Below are 16,026 nucleotides of genomic sequence, written 5' to 3' on the forward strand. Positions count from 1 at the left end.
TCATTATTTTATTAAATTTCTGACCCAATTACACAAGGCTCTTCCATCACGAACATGAATGTATATGCTATAATGTCAGCTGCTGCACATTAATCAGATGGTTTTTTATTCAGTGGACACTGGTGCTAAATCATCTCACTGAAAAGAAGTTGGACAAGAAAGAGATGCAAATGAATAAGGAGGAAACTCCTTTTTGTGCAATTACAGCAGGAAATTATTAGAGTGGTCTTCAAGCCCCCAAAGACCTGGAAACCCACCAAGTTTTACACCTTTCATTTTTACCTTATTAAAAATAGAAGCTTTCTTGTAAGCCTGCATCTACCACTTGAACTCTGGTAAGGATATTGGGCTTGTGTAATTATTGTAATGAATCTACCAGTAAGCTGAAAATGTTTGTTGTTATTAAGCTTGATTTCTGGAAATGCAAAGAAAAAAGGCTTCTATTGGGATACATATCTCTCTCGTAGGAGTTTGGAGTGTTATTTTTGGTTGTTGTGTGATTTTATGGCTGAAAGAGAGTAAGGTTTTCAGGTGGGAAATACACTTCTATAAATTTGATATGTCATTTATTTCACCAAACAGGGAAAATAAGATCACCTGTATGATTTCTGCCTCTTAGGGGTCCTGTTCTCAAATCCAGGTTAGACTCATGATGAGCACTGACAAGTGTAAGCATCAGAGAATTGGGGTATTTTCCTGGGTCTTCAGAGTTAGGACTTTTGTGTTGCTTTTGTTTGGTTGGTTTGCTTTGGCTTTCTCGTTTGGGTTTCTTGTTCCCCTTGATATTAATTTAGCATAAAGCCTGTGAAAGGAAGGAATAAAATTTGCCTTGCATAATGTCTGTATCTCGTAATTGATAAAAAGCAGATTTGAAATCTTTCCCATAGTCATTGGAACAACGTATATGGATGTGATATACATCAGAAAAGAAGTGGGGAACCTCGACCTGGTTTTCAACCTTTGAGGTGCTTGTGTATATTTTTGGCTTTTTGAAATACCCAAAGAAGTCTCTAGCCAGAGAGTCGTTAAAGCCAAAAGACTCTTGACTTCACTGAAGCCAGCACTAGATTTTTAAGAAACAAGATCACCTGGACTTTCATGTTTAAGCAGAAGTTTTATTATTTTGTGGATTAGACACTTTCTGTGATTAAAAGTATCATGGGTTTTAAAATGCAGTTTCTGATTGTGGACAGACAGGTATACATTTATGCACGTAGAAAAATAGACCTACTGCAGAAATTTCTTGTTGACATCCCTACCAGCTTAATAGTATCAGAGCCACCGCACTGTGAATGTATTAGAAATTATCTTGGAATGTACAAACTAGGACAACTGTTGGGATTACAACTTGATTGAATTTTTATTCAGAGGGGCAAACTGAATTTTTCTTCAGTGGTACCTCCAGGCATGGTTCCTAGGACATTCTGTGAATTAAGCCTTTTTTACTGGCTTCCCCTCAACTGGCTGGTACTTCTGAGGGAGAAAAAAAATGTCTGACTCAGAGTTCACACTACTATTATATATTTTCTCCCCATCAAGGCTGTAGCCTGCTGTCATGGACCTATCACTTGAAGTTCTTATCCTGCATAATAAAATAACATCTATGGGAGAGCAAAAGGAATATTAGTTTCCAATTCTTCTTTTAAATTAGGGCTACTCTTGCTCAGGTTCTGGTCAAATATCTCTTGATATATTTTGTTTCAATTACATCCCATTTCAAATGGCAGGTTAAGTTAATCCCAAAAACCTCCTGTCACAAACTACTGAGAATATAACTTTATTCTCTTAAATGACTTCTTAAATTTGATGTGGTGAAGTAGTACCTGTATTTAGTCTGTAAAATGCCTTGGATCACTGGGATGAAAGGCATTATATCATCTAAACCATGTGGCATTACAATATTATTGTTTGTTCCACAGTACTTTTTCCCCTCATTCATGGAAAAATTTGGCTGTGGTTTACCCCATGAATCCCAGCACCGGTACTTGATGGAATGTGCAGAAATGTTTCCTGCTTTCTTAATGATGTCTCTGCAGAACAGGGCAGATATGGATCTGTCACTTTCAAACTGGCATGTGAGTGTGACAAGAACCAGGAGAGAGGTTGCAAGAGAGGATGAAGTACAGCTACAGATGGATGTGACCTCTTGGAAGTGGTCAGAGGTGACTGGCTGGTTCCAGGAGACAGGCTGAAATCATTGATTACAACAGCAAAATGTCTTTTTCTGTTTTCAGCAAAAAGTATTTATATGATTTATAGTACTAAGTTCAATACAGTACCCTAGGTATGGAAATGAGAAGGCAGGATAATTTGAGTATTACAAGCAGCACATCTAAACCTTGAAGCCCCTATTTAGGGACCTATTTTCTCCCGTTAGGCTTTTAGATAACAGAAATATTTTTCTGTCGACTTTGGTGGTATTTATACCCGTATAAAATTGTGTAAGGGATAAATTTAAAGTCTGGTTTCTAGAGATTAAAGAAAAAATATTCCAGTAGTCTCCTGTGCTATTTCTGAATGCAGTTCTACCATGTAAACTGCTCCAGATATCTGCAGCTGAGCTCACACACATACAACTTCAGAGGGTGGGAGGTCACTCGTGCAAAGCCTCTTACTGAGGGGATCTTGTTAATCCATATAGCTTGGTTCAGACTAATTAGGATGGATATGGACACTGCAAAGAGAAGAATAGGCTGCCTGTCCTTGAGAAATCCCCAGGGGCACAGCAGTGGAGAGATAGCTGCACAATTGCTGACTCCCAGGCAGGATCTGCACACAGTGTTGTTTCCAGCACCTTCTGGCATACCTGATGAAAAACAAGGGCTCTCACCTTTTAAAGGTGAACTGCAAGAGCAAAACAACTCATCATTCAGCAGTATAAATACCATTTTGGTTTGGCTTTTTTTTTTTTTTTTTTTTTTTTTTTTTTTTTTAATTTATTTTTATTTGCAATGAACGTGAGCTGTAATCTTGATTTTAATTTTTTTATATACCTATTCCATTTTTTTTTCCACTTAGGAATAGGAAAGGAGGCACAGCAATTTATCTAACCAATTCTTGCTCTAATTTCTTCTAAGTAAAAATGAGAAGTTGCTATCCTGATCCATAGCTGATATCATTTTCCCAGCTCCTTCCAGCTCTCTGCTGCTAGGTTGTTTGGGCCATTAGGACTTGCAATTTATGGAGTGGTGTTCTAAAATTTGTCTTCTTGCTGACTCTCTAGGATGTAGTTAGCACAGGAGCACAGATCACTTGGTCAGTGCTGGAGCACCATGTAGTAGAAGTCAGTGAAATCAGGGTACCATGGATCAGCACAAAAGACCTGAAGAAGGCTAATTTTGCAGACATACAAATATATAAATACAACATACAAATGTCCTTTTCATGTACAAATCATCACGTTGTCTCACAAAAGCTCATAAAGAGACAAGGAGCAGAAGAATACGAGACATTCACGTTTTAAATATAGATGAGAATGTAGAAAATGTGACTCGAGATTTCCCTTCAAACTCTTACAAGTCATTCTTCTCTTTTACATGAGCAAATTCTTAAGTATTATGCAAAATGCCACTGCTCCTCACAACTAAAATGTTGATGAAAAGCAAACACAACAGCACGATTTGAAGTCTGAAGTGCAAGCAGATGTTGATTTTGAATGTAATTCCATTGCTTAATGGGAGAGGGCTTATTGCTGCCTAAAGAGGGAGATGAAGCAACTTCGCGTGCTGTGGGTGCCGGCTGTCACTTTGCAGCACGCAAATGAACTTGTAGCTGATCCTTAAGAGACAATGCCTCTGAACACTATGGGTGGGCTCAATTTTAAAATGTAAATTGGCTGCAAGTTGCCTTTGGAACCAGTTTATTGTTTTCCTTATCTAGGAAAGGATTGCAACTCCCCTTGTTAACAAAGGAAAACAGAAAGTGGGATGGGTACTTTAAGTCATCTCAGTGCTGTATCATGATTCCCTGCACAAAAAAGTCCTGGAAACACATTTCTTGCCCCATACTTGGTTCCTTATTGTCAAGCAGAGCCCTCTGCTTGCAGTGCTCTCAATCATGAATCTGGGTGGTTTGGTGACAGGACAAGCTCTAATTCAGAGTGTAAAAGTGCATGGTGAGATGATGGAGTGGCTTGGGTGACACTGAAGGGCCAGTCCTTGCTTAGACTAATTGCTTTCTGAAGATTATTGCAGGCATATCTAAAACTCTAAACTGTATCAAGACATGGGGACTCTCAAAGATGTCTTTAAACTGACTTTGCCCTTATTTTACTGTCCTTGTCTTTTGTCTGCAGATCTGGGGTGCAACCAGTTATCTGATTCAAAATACTTATTTGGAAATAGGTGTCAAAACGAAGTGATAATAGTAGTCTAATTCCATGAGTCTGTCTACCTGAAATGCAAATCTCTCTGCAGTTGAGTAATTAAGTTGTGAAACTTGAAGTGCTAAAATTGCCTTTGATGCTTTGAGATAATGAGCAACATAGGGAAAGATTCTGCTTTCTGCAAGTACCAACAGCTGATTGGTAATAAAACCAATATGTTTGGTTTTATAAGTTGTATTTTTCATTATTTACCAGTATTTTGCCAGCTGCCAGCATTTGTAATAATATTTGTATAGCCCAAATGCACTGCAAAGGTGAGCACAAGCTGCTTTGAGGCATTAATTATTGTTTACATGACTATAGCATGTAGGAATTTATCCTCATCTTGCAACATAGCCCCACCACGCAAGGAACTGTACAAAGCAAAACAAATTCCTTTTGAATTTGACAGCAGTCAATGCTGAATAATGACAAAATAAATATTCAGTAAAGAATTTTAAACAGCTGTCTTGGTTTGAGAGGACCAGGATAGAAAAAATCCTGCCTGAGCATGTTTAGATAGGGATTGGAGACTGAGACATTTCTGGTTTGTCATAGAAAGCTTAAAATTCTTTGGGAACAAATATGATTTAAGACTGTTTATAAGCTATTCAGAAACTTTGGGTAAGGATCAGATTTGAGGCACTTTTGTGGGAATTTATGTGCCTTGTAATTTCTCACCGTTTTGCATTTTTTTCAAACAAGTCAAAGCTCAAGTTTTACAGTGTTTCACTAATGGAAATGATCTTTTCATTAGCAGTCTACTACTGAACTGATTCTGGGACTAGCATCTGCCCTCTTAGTGTATATAGGCAGAGATGAGGAATAAGCATCATTTATTCCACAGATCTCCCAGGCATTTACATCCTGTGCTGGCAGTTTGTATAAAAGATTGCTGAGAGTTGTATCCATGTGCTTCAGTCAAGCAGGTGCACAAATCCTTCAGCATTTTCAAACCTGATAGACCAAAATATTCCATTACTATTAGAGTATTTCAGTCAAAAAATATCTACAGAATACCCTAATATATTTTTGATTAATCCTGTACATACATTGACATTTAGAGATTGAAATGGAGTCTGGAGTGCAGTAGTTACCTTGTGTAGTTGCTAGGAATGTGGATGGGAAGAGAATAACAGGCCTGGGGATGCTTCACAGGATGACAGATAATGACAAGAGTTTCCAGCTGATAACTAGATCACAATTTTTTAACTCCCTTCCCGTCTCCCTGGTACCCCAGCATCAAGCTCTTCACAGGTTTTTGAGGGGTTTTGTCAGTTAAAATAACTTGTTCATACAAAGGCACAGGAACTGCACACCTGAAACTGTGCTTGACTATACCTGCAGGTGCAGCATCAGTGCCAAAAGATGGCAATTTGCATACCCAGCTTCAGAGAGAGAGTCAAATAAGGATCAGTTTATTTGCCATCATTTCTTAATCTTCCTTACTGAGTTTATGGACAAGGCTCTGTAAACACTGGCATCTAGAGTACTTATTCCTCTGATGCTTTTTCTTCCTAGCTGAGTGTCTGGCTCTGTGGTATATGGGCTTGGAGCACCTTGTTAGCCTTAAAAAATAAAACCAGTCTGAGAATTGCTGCTGAGCTACTGGAGGGAAACAGGAACCCTTGGCATTATTTCTTTGCTGTCATTCAGGTAAGATTTTGTTATTTTACTTTTGCAACAAACTGAGATTTTAAAATTTTTTTTTCTATCTAAAACCAGTGCTGCTATCTACGCTGTGGGCAAAGCTCACACATGCTTGAGTTTCTTTTCAGAGATGTAAACCTCTTGTTTAGGTGGGTAATGTGCTGAAAGAAACAGGTGGCTTATGAATTCTCAAAGTAAGGAGGAAAAGGCTCTTGAAGTTTTAAACTCCTGAATGATAAAGTGGAGGCATAAATAGGGCTTGTAACATTATTGAAAAGCTTCACCTACGTAGAAACTGGGACAATATTTACTGCAAGTAATAAACATTTGTAATTGTTATGTGCTGCTTTTCAAATGTTATTTCATGTCTGGTTTTATTTTGAGTTATTTTTTAAAACTTCAGTTCCTCATGAAAACAAGTTGTATGGCTTATGGTATTACTCCAGCAAAATGATTTCCATAAATAAAGCAAGAGGCAATAGAAGGGAACATATATATAAAGATTAATGCCTCAGACTTTTAGGCTTACGCTGACTAACAGTAATTCCTGAGACTTAAGTTATTGGGAAGGAAATCGCTCAGATGGAAACAGGCAACAAATCCAAAGCTACCTGAGAAGCATGGGCAATATACTTCCCTTCCACTTAGAGAATTATATTTTTAAAGCCATTTTCCCTGAGTTTATTGATTTTTGTATGCAGTTTTCTCCAAATACAGAAAGCAGCTGGATTTAGCTCACAACTGGCTGTAGACAGCAATTAATGATTATGCTGTTTCTCAGGCTAATGCAGCCACTGAGAACTGCACAGGAGGTGGAGGGGAATGTTCCTTCGCCAGGATACTCTGTGGGAAGGTGACTGGGAAGCTGGAAAAAGAGAGTTAATACTATATTAATATATTTTCACAAATATTAACATTTATGTGGAACAAATAGGTGAAGAAAATCTCAGAGAATGTAAAGCCAGTTTGCTAAGTAAAGGCAGCTAACGACCTTGCCACTAAGTCCTGTGTGCTGCAAAAAAAAAAACAACAAACAAACAAACAAAAAAAAAACCCCAAAAAAACCCCCTCAATGTAGGTTGGATCCCAGTAACATCTGTATCGTGTAGAAACCAAATAGCAACAGTTTCTTCTAGAAATTTCAGTTTCATTTCTTAATATGGTGAAAATAACAACACAGTTTACTAGGAATCAGTTTAGACTTGTTTGAGATAGAAATGCATGGAGAATAGAGTCTTAATTTATTATATACATTATATAATATAATCCTTAAATAATGTAAAGATCAGGGAATAATGAATAATAAATAATAGTATCAGAAAAAAGACCAAAATCCATTAAGATCTTTCTCAAAAAAAACCAAACCAAACAAACCCCAACACTAAAACAAAACAAACAAAACAATTAATTCAGATCTGGTGCAAGAGTGTAGCTCAGATGTTATTTCATTCTAGCTTAACTCTGTTACTCTTTGACCAAAACAACTTGTAAAAGGATGCAGATTTTTGCAAGGTCCTGCCAGCTAATGACCAGATGCTGTTTTGCAGTGTAGCATGACAGAGTTGTATCATCTAAGGTGCATATTATTGGCAGAGCAGATCCAGAAAATGCTTTGCTATTATTGACATTCTCCTACTGTACCTAGATTAAGGGAGATGTCAATGCTGCAGCTCTGCAGACTGGAAAATAGTAATTATTTAATGATGTCCAGTGCCAGGGACTGAGCCAATAATGATCACTCTTCTGATTTCCATTTAGAAAACATCTTCAGTATAGTTGGCCATCATCAAACCAAACCAGAATCAAAACTGACATATCACTCTTTCAATTATGAAGAAACTACACACATTTTAAAACAGCAGCCTGAAAACACAGAAGACTGGGTGCAACCTTTCACCCTTCAGATCTTCCTACTTTAAAGCCTTTCTTGATTTCTGCTGCCATTTCCTGCACTGCCTGGTGATTCCTGTCAGTGTGTAATAACCCCATGCACTGTATCTCAGGGGCTAAGGAAGCAGAGTAGGTTGGATAGGCACAGCTCCCACATGACAGACCTTATTAACTTCACAGGAAACCAGCAAGGTATACTGATGATCAGAAATACTTGGTTAGAAATAAATCATGAAGGAAAATCAGGAAATTCAGCTATTCGGAGTGAATTTCAACACTGTAAAATGCACAAATTCAGAACTGATGGGGAAAGGACGTTCTCAGGAACCTGATTTCTCATTTTTGCTCTCCTTGTTTCTGCCAGAGCTGCTTTGCACCTTGAGTTATTTTTGGAACAAAGGGGTTATTTTATAAAGGACGTCAGGAAGCCTTCATGCATGGCTCATGCTTTGTACGGACTCTCTTTACAGTTTGCAGGTGAAAAAATTGCCAATTTGCAGCAGGGAACTTTGGTTCATATTCCATGAAAACAAATGCACTTTGCACAGAGCATAAAGACACGGAGGCCTTTGGCTGGTGCACAGCATCACAGAGGTGAGGCAGGTGGCTAAGTACCTGCTCTGAGGCTCTCTGAGCATGCTGCAGAGCTGTGTCTCTAATGATCCAAGCCTTCTGCATGGGTTTTCAAAGTAAGCCACTGTCTGCACAGTGTGAGGAAGGCAAGCAGGAGCCAGGCATGGGGCATGAGAAAAAAATTTTTGAAATGCATCTGGTTGTGGGCAGTGGCACTGTGAGACTCTTCATTCCTGACATCCTGAGCTTGGATAGGGCATCGGTGCAAGGGGCAGAGTATGGGAAACTTCTGCTTCTGGGATTGCCTCTAGGAGCCCCAAGGCTCCTCTAATTTATTCAAGGGTCTATGCAGCCAGCTTTGCCTTCTTGCACCCCTTCTGTATTCTCAGACAGAAATGATTAAAATTCTCAGACTGAAATGATTAAAAATGTTGTATGTGGAAGGTGACTCTTTGGCCTTGCACAAGCACACCAGTTGCCACTGGTGATCAGCACTGGTGATCAGCACTGGGACAGTGTGTGCCAGCAGAACTCCCAACAAAGAGGGAATGCAACCGTTGTGAAGGTTTTCCAAGAAGCTTGGGAGGAGCCTGGTAGAGAAAAGCATCCTTCCAGCATAGACTGCAGGGAAAATTCCTGTTACAGCCTGTGGGTACCCTTGGCAAAAAATGCAAGACAGGCATATGTATGTAGTGTTTCCTGCAGACACTAAGGGTTCCATGAAAAGTCATTGCAGATTTGGAATTTCAGTGTAAAAATATCAAAGCTAGTTTGAAGGATTTCTGTCCCCATTTGGATGTAGCATATGAAAAGGGATAGTGTGTTTAATCTGTGCTCATTTCTAGTACTGCTGTTCCAATATTTTATATTTGTGTATATTTTACTTCTAATGAAATTAAATGCATATTAATTTTTTTAAATGCATATTACCCTGATATAAAGTCTCCTGGCACTATGCTAAAAATTGCTTGAAAAACCTCTCGTGATATCTATCAGAATAATGAATTCTGAGGTTTTGATACCCATAATCCTTTTCTAAAAGAAATTAGAGAGCTTCTGCAATTTTTCTCTGATAAAGCTCATCAATCATACTTGTCTCAACTGAGATTTAAAAGCAATATTCAATGAGGATAAACGTTACCTGACGAGAATACCCTCCATGTGTCTGCCTTGCAGATCTGAATATCAGTAGCATTAGGTAAAAAAAAAAAAAAAATTCTCAAAGACTTAAGTGACAGAGTTCTGAAAAAAATTGTGGTCAATGTGCATTGTGCTTTGCACTTGTTTGCTTTTGGTTTTTCTTTCTCCTCCTCCATGCAAGATGTAAACCTGTAATGTCCTCTTTTACAGAAACAAATCTGTGACCTAATGGGGGGCACTATCTCATTAATCACTGAAAGCAGAAACATGTCAAGATTAAGCTCAAAAAATTATAGATCTGACTTGCTAACAACTGGAGCTCTCTTGACTAATAAGACACTTTTTTCTCAAGGCCTTTGAGAAAAAGCCACCAAATGTAATTAAGGATCTGGCATGGTTGTCTTTATACTCTGTGATGGCTGCATGAAGACTACTTTGTATTTTCAGTGTAAGTTACATCAATAACTGCTGCTATAGATGGGGTGGCTCTTGAAAGGCTTCTCAGCTGCACTGTTTGGGCTCCTCAGGACTCAGGATGGAAATAGGAAACAGGAGACTCATTTGATTTGGATATTCCTTGATTTAGAAATAAGGACATGAACCAAACCTAAATACAGCCAAGGGATAGGGATGCAAAGATGGAAGAGCTGAGCTGAAACAAATTGTGTTTGTAATGTTTTAGGTTGTGGTCTCATCTCTTACCTACTTTTGAGCATTCCATGTTGTATGTAATTTGCTGGCTTTGTGAGACCCTTTCTGCAGCACCCATTTTTATGCTGTTTTATTTTAACACTTTGATTTAACAACTGCCTGTTATCCCAACTGCACTGATTCATGAGAAGTGGATAAGTCCCCCAAAATGTTCCAGAGGCCGTGAAGTTAAAAGTATTGAAGTAAAATGAGTGAAGCTTTCCTAACAAATTTTTGGGCAGCTATAAAAATAACCCAAGTTCTTCAGCCAGCTTTAGAGGTGGTAGAGGGAGATGGGAGTTTTCAGACAAAATTTGGCTGCTATAGCTTTCCTAATTTTAGGGGGATTCCTTCTTTTTTGCCCTAGTTCTTTATTTCATTCAAGTCTGCACAGCTACCAGGTAATGCCATAGTTGTAAATATTATTAACTGCTGCAATTATTCAATTTATATTATGTGATATATTATTTTGAACCTGTTTCTGCAAAGAAAGCATTTAATCTGTTTTGTATGATTAAGTGTAGGTTGTGAAACTTATTTTGTATTTCTGTCAACATAAAGGTCTACATTATATCAGTCACTGCAGAGGGCTTTTTCTCTAAGTCATACTGGGTTAGTGAAGAAAAGGGGCTATATTTAGATCTTATTAACTGTAGGGATGAATATCAAATATTTTAATTTTTCCTGCCCTATTAAATGATAATAAACTTTCTGGAACTACAGCATAGAAAAGTGACAATCATAAAGTCCCACCTAGGTCCTATGTGATGCCTCCTTTGCTTTGTACCATAATTAGGAATATGGTGGCCTACTCTGAACATCTGAAGAATTTGCATTATCTTTTACCAGAATAAATCAAAGCTGGTAAGTAATATTATAGCTTTGTATCCTTTTTAATGTTTCTGTCTATTTCTTCAGCATGTCCTGAAGGCTTTACTGTGAGAATGAAGAACCATGTGTTGCTCTTGCTTTTTTTTTTTTTTTAATGTATCCTTGATAATTACTGGATTGGTTTTGCTGGCATAGAGCAAGATGGCAGCAATTGACCAAGTGCTATACAAGGACACTGAGCCAGAAGACTTGAGTTTAGATGGGATAAATAGGACAATTTGTTAAGGCAGTGAATGAGTAATGACCTGCAAGAGAGAGCTTTAAGGCGGCATTCACAAATAGTTCACCTCCCTTTTTTTTTCCTCATTCATTATACTGCTTCTTTTCAGTTCTCTCTCTAGAATTAATATATTCAGTGCCCAAATTTACAGCTCTGAAAAATATGGCTAGTCCTGCACAGTATTGGCACTATCTCATGTATATACCTGAAATAGTAGGGCTCTATAAATAATAAACTATTCTGCTACCTCAGCACATCAGTCCATTTAATGAGACACATATGACAGTCCCACATGTTTTACAGAGCTTGTCTGGAAGGAACATTATTGTCAGCACAGAAAAAATATCTGCATCTTCCAGCAATGTGAATATGCTCCAGCCTGGCACTATTTCAAAGGCTGGAACCCAGGAAAAGTTTGGTTTTCTAAACAAAACACACCTGAAATAGTCACATCCTTCAAGGTTCTGTAGAGCCGTGTTCTGCTGTCACATCAATGTGACAAAATTGGTTACATCAGATAATATCTGAGTTTTTTGGTTCGGTTTGGGGTTTTGTCCCCCAAAAAAGAGAATGTGCTGTCTTTAAGACTGATGTGTGCTCACTCATCTAGGCTTCATCTCTGTAAAACACTGGCTGAGTGTATCCACTCATTCTCAAGGATGCTGGGCTTCTGGTTTGTTTTTCTCTTTTCATTCTGAGCATCTAGTTGTGTTGTTTGGTTTTTTTAAAGCTTTCATTAAGAAGCAGTATCAAAGATCTGTAGCTGAAAGATGACACATCCTCTGAGAATGTACCAGACAGGTATTGTGGAGTATTTGTAGTGTGAAGTTGACAGAGAATCTTTGCGGGATGAATTGTGAGTGGGACATGAGGTTGGCATTCATATTGTGTGTATGTGGGTTGTTTTTTTTACAATGACAGGCATCTAATGCAAGTTTTTTGCACAATACAGACCAAAACATCTTTAATATTTGCAAGTCCAAAGGTATGGGTTAACTTTTTTTTTCATTCCAGATATTCTTGCAAATTAAAGACCCCAAGGAATGGGGCAACCCATTCGTATAACCTGTTCCTCTGTACCTCCTATGTTTATTTCAAAATATTTTGCATTTCATTCCCATCTTAATATCCCCATTGCCAACATCATGCGTAAAAAGTATGTGGGCATCTTTTCAGTCTTCTGGTATGTAAGGCTTGAGTGTTCATAGTTTAAATGTCTTTTATGTGCATCTATTGAAGGATATAAGTTTTTTGTGGAAACAGATATGCCAGGAATGTAATAATTACAGTAGTTGAAGGCTTTGTGAAAATCCTGACATAACAAGACTTGCATTAAAGGTGAAAATCACATCAATTTAAATCATTGAAATGTATGTAACTTCTGTTCCTATGCAGTGTCAGCATCTTGCAGTGTCTTTCATTAACTTCAAGAATGTTTGGTGCCCTAATTGTTCCCCTGTAAGGATTCATAAATTTGAATGGATCCTTTTCTAATCAAGAATCTCTAATTGCTACACTTTTGTCATTTGCTTCATGTGAAGTAAGAGCTGCATTCACTGCAAAGCTCTTGTGTGTGTGCAAATGCCCCAGTGGTCCCAGGATGGACAAGAATTAATACAATCACACCCAAACTGCACAGGCACAGCAAGTTGAACACATCCTGCCTGCCCTCACCTATTCCACCTCACTTGGACAGGGCTAGAAATTTTGTGACACCCTGTTCTGATAGATTTTGGAGGAACTCTTCACATGATCTGGCAAGAGAAAGTACAGCCCAACAAGAACCCCGTTTTGTGATTGATCTGTTATGGTGGTAACCACAACCAGCCAAACTTCTGTCTTGCTGAGTGAGCCACCACTTACTGTAAAGCAGGTAATCATGCTTTCCATGATTTAATTCATGATTTCCATTTTAATTTTAATTTTAATGGAAATCATCACAGAACATTCAGTAGTTTCATTATTTTGTCACGTAATGCATCACTCTTACCTGTAATTCATCACTCTTACATTAAACCAGTAGGTTCAGTTGAGCTAATCAAACCAGGTGTCTCTGCTAATGTGATATTTTTAATATTTTTTTCTTATTGCATAGGATTCAAGTAACAGTGTCAAAGTAGTCCTTCAGCATGGGATAAAGTTTAATTTTGTACCTCATGTCTTCATTTTAAGATGATAATACTTTTGCTGCAATAGGAGCAGCAAAATAGGAGGGAGTACTGTGAGGATAAACCCAAAAGTATTTGGAATGTGATATTGCACTTGTAGATGCTAGGAAAGATCTTACTAATAATGAGTGGAGAATCCTTGCTAGATATGAAAGTTCTGAGGTCTCAATTCAGATTTGAACGAGACAATACACAATATCTTTGTAAAGTAGCTTGGTTTTTCTTTCCTTCTGCTGTATATACACTGCATATACAGTAAGGAATAAAATGAAAGGGTCAAAGTGAAATTGTGCTCTTTGTATCTCCTTACACACCTGGATGAAGTTGTTTAAGGGGGCAAGCTCAGCCCTACTCTCTTCAGCCTGTGCTGTAACTTTGAATACTTCACATCTCAGAAAGTTTCAATGAATTTAAGGTTTCCTTACATTTTTTTTCCTGAGTTTAATCAGTGGGTCAAACCACAAAAAACGAGTTTGTGCAGCTTGTCAGTGAGACCTGTGCTTTAGTTGAATGCCAGTGATATCAAATTCATTTAATGCTGTGTTCTAAGAGATATTTATGTTCACACTCCCAGTTCCAGGTTAGCAATGGCAGACATTAAGAGACATTGCATTAAAATATACTGTGCTAGGGAAACTGAAATAAAAAGTTCTGGTTCAGGAGTTAGCCAGAATGGAATGCACCATATTTGCTGGGAAAAGATATATGAGGCAGAGCTGAAATGACCCAAATTTATTTTATTACTCTTTGGATCTGTCATCTTTAAAGTTCCTAATTTGTGCATAAATGTTTTCTTTCAGAGAGAAAGAGGGAAGTGAGGAAATGGTGTGGCAGGTTTAATTATATTTAAGAGAATACAGAGGAGATCAAAGCCAAAGAGATAAAAGCTGCAACTCCTTTACTTCTGAATCATAAATACCCTTAAGTATAGTGCTTCAGAGGCAGCTGCCCTGAATTCAGGACAGAGTCACAGCTGAAATGGAATTCCTCTATTACAGTGTTTTATGATCTGCATTGGCTGCTGTTGGCAAACCCTGTACTTACCCAGGCACCAAAATGTCTGGGAACATTCACAAGGAAACAGTAAACCTAATGGTGCTGCCTGGGTCAGTGGCTCTAAAATACCCCCCTACACGTGCTGCATTGCTATCAACTGTCTGCAGGGATGGCAGTTGAGTCTGGGCCAAGAAAAATCAATCTTGTATTGACAGATGTAATCAGAACCCTATGGTGGTAATGCCTCTGTCACAGTTTTCATTAGATGGGAATGCTTTAGCTATGAGAGGAAAGGGTTTCTCCTCCAACCTCTACCTTTTTATTGGTGCTATATGATCTATTACCAACCAAAGCTTCCAAAATCCTGCATCTCCTTCCTGAAAGCCAATAAAGGGAGTGTGAGCCAAAACAAGATGCTGCCAGTATTTTAAGCCTAGGTCCATCTCCACAGTTTTTGCTTCTGTTTGTTCACCCTAAATTCACTAATCCTATGCTCTGCTTTCATCAAAGTATTCCTTCTATATTTGTCTTCTTGAGAGAAAAGGGAAAAAACCCAACAAACCAGAAGCACCACACAACTTCCTGGAAAGCTGATCACCCCTCTGTCCTCACCTTTGGGCTGTACTCATCCAGACCCAATACTCCTCCATCTCAAGTTTCTAATGGAAATTTCTTGTCTTCTTGAAGACTGTGGTAAGATGTCTTACCTCTGCTACAAAGACCTATGATAAAAAGAAAAAAGGTATCAGGCTGCCTTGGGGGCACTTGGTTGAATGGAAAGAGGAAGTAAAATTCTTGGGCAGGAAGGGCAGAAATCAGGTACTCAGGGTGATATTTTTGCTTTTTTTCAGGGGGTGGTATGTGTAAGTGACTGCACTAAGAAACAAGGTGTGGTAGGCAATATTGCTGAAGGACTGTTGGAAATAACTCAGCATCCAGGCTCATTCTTTTCTCGGCCAGTTTTCAGTCACAGGGTCGCTCAGATGGCTTGGCCACTTCTCTGAACATCTGAAAAGCCTAATAAAGTGGATGAAATAGAAATAGATAAAATAGAAATGCATACGATTCTCATGGTTCAGTCCCAAAGCTGTAGAAGTCTTCACAGCAGCAAGCAGGAGTGCATGAGTTTTGTGGGTTTTTTTTTGTAGGTTGTTTTTGGTTTTTTTTTTCCCCCTTGCTTATGTTTATAAATACCTACATTTCCTTACATTACATCCCTGGTACGTATTGTCACATCCATGCCCTTTCAGGCAGCCACTTGAAATCTCTACACCAGAACTGAATGTTCTTTTCTTCATGCAGCTGGCTATGGTCAACAGGAACAATGCTACCACTACACAAGATATTCGTCACATCTTACTGGGCACTAAGGGCTTGTAAATAGCCATTTTTAAAAGTCCTGGATACTTGTGGGAATTATTTGCATCTATGGACAGTGAGAAGAG

General features: G+C 38.4%; 2 long non-coding RNA genes across 2 annotated transcripts in view; one reads left to right on the plus strand and one right to left on the minus strand.

The window, feature by feature from the left end:
* The window catches only part of LOC139796325 (uncharacterized), a 107,499-nt gene that overhangs the window by 74,485 nt on the left and 16,988 nt on the right, over positions 1-16,026 (plus strand). The window lies entirely within an intron of this gene.
* On the minus strand, positions 1,336-15,299 carry LOC139796324 (uncharacterized). Its single transcript, XR_011725948.1, has 2 exons — positions 15,194-15,299; positions 1,336-1,473 (listed from the first exon to the last, which is right to left on the minus strand). It is a non-coding gene; the product is annotated as an uncharacterized lncRNA (long non-coding RNA).

Source organism: Heliangelus exortis, chromosome 4, assembly GCF_036169615.1.
Source record: "Heliangelus exortis chromosome 4, bHelExo1.hap1, whole genome shotgun sequence".
Lineage (NCBI taxonomy): Eukaryota > Metazoa > Chordata > Aves > Apodiformes > Trochilidae > Heliangelus > Heliangelus exortis.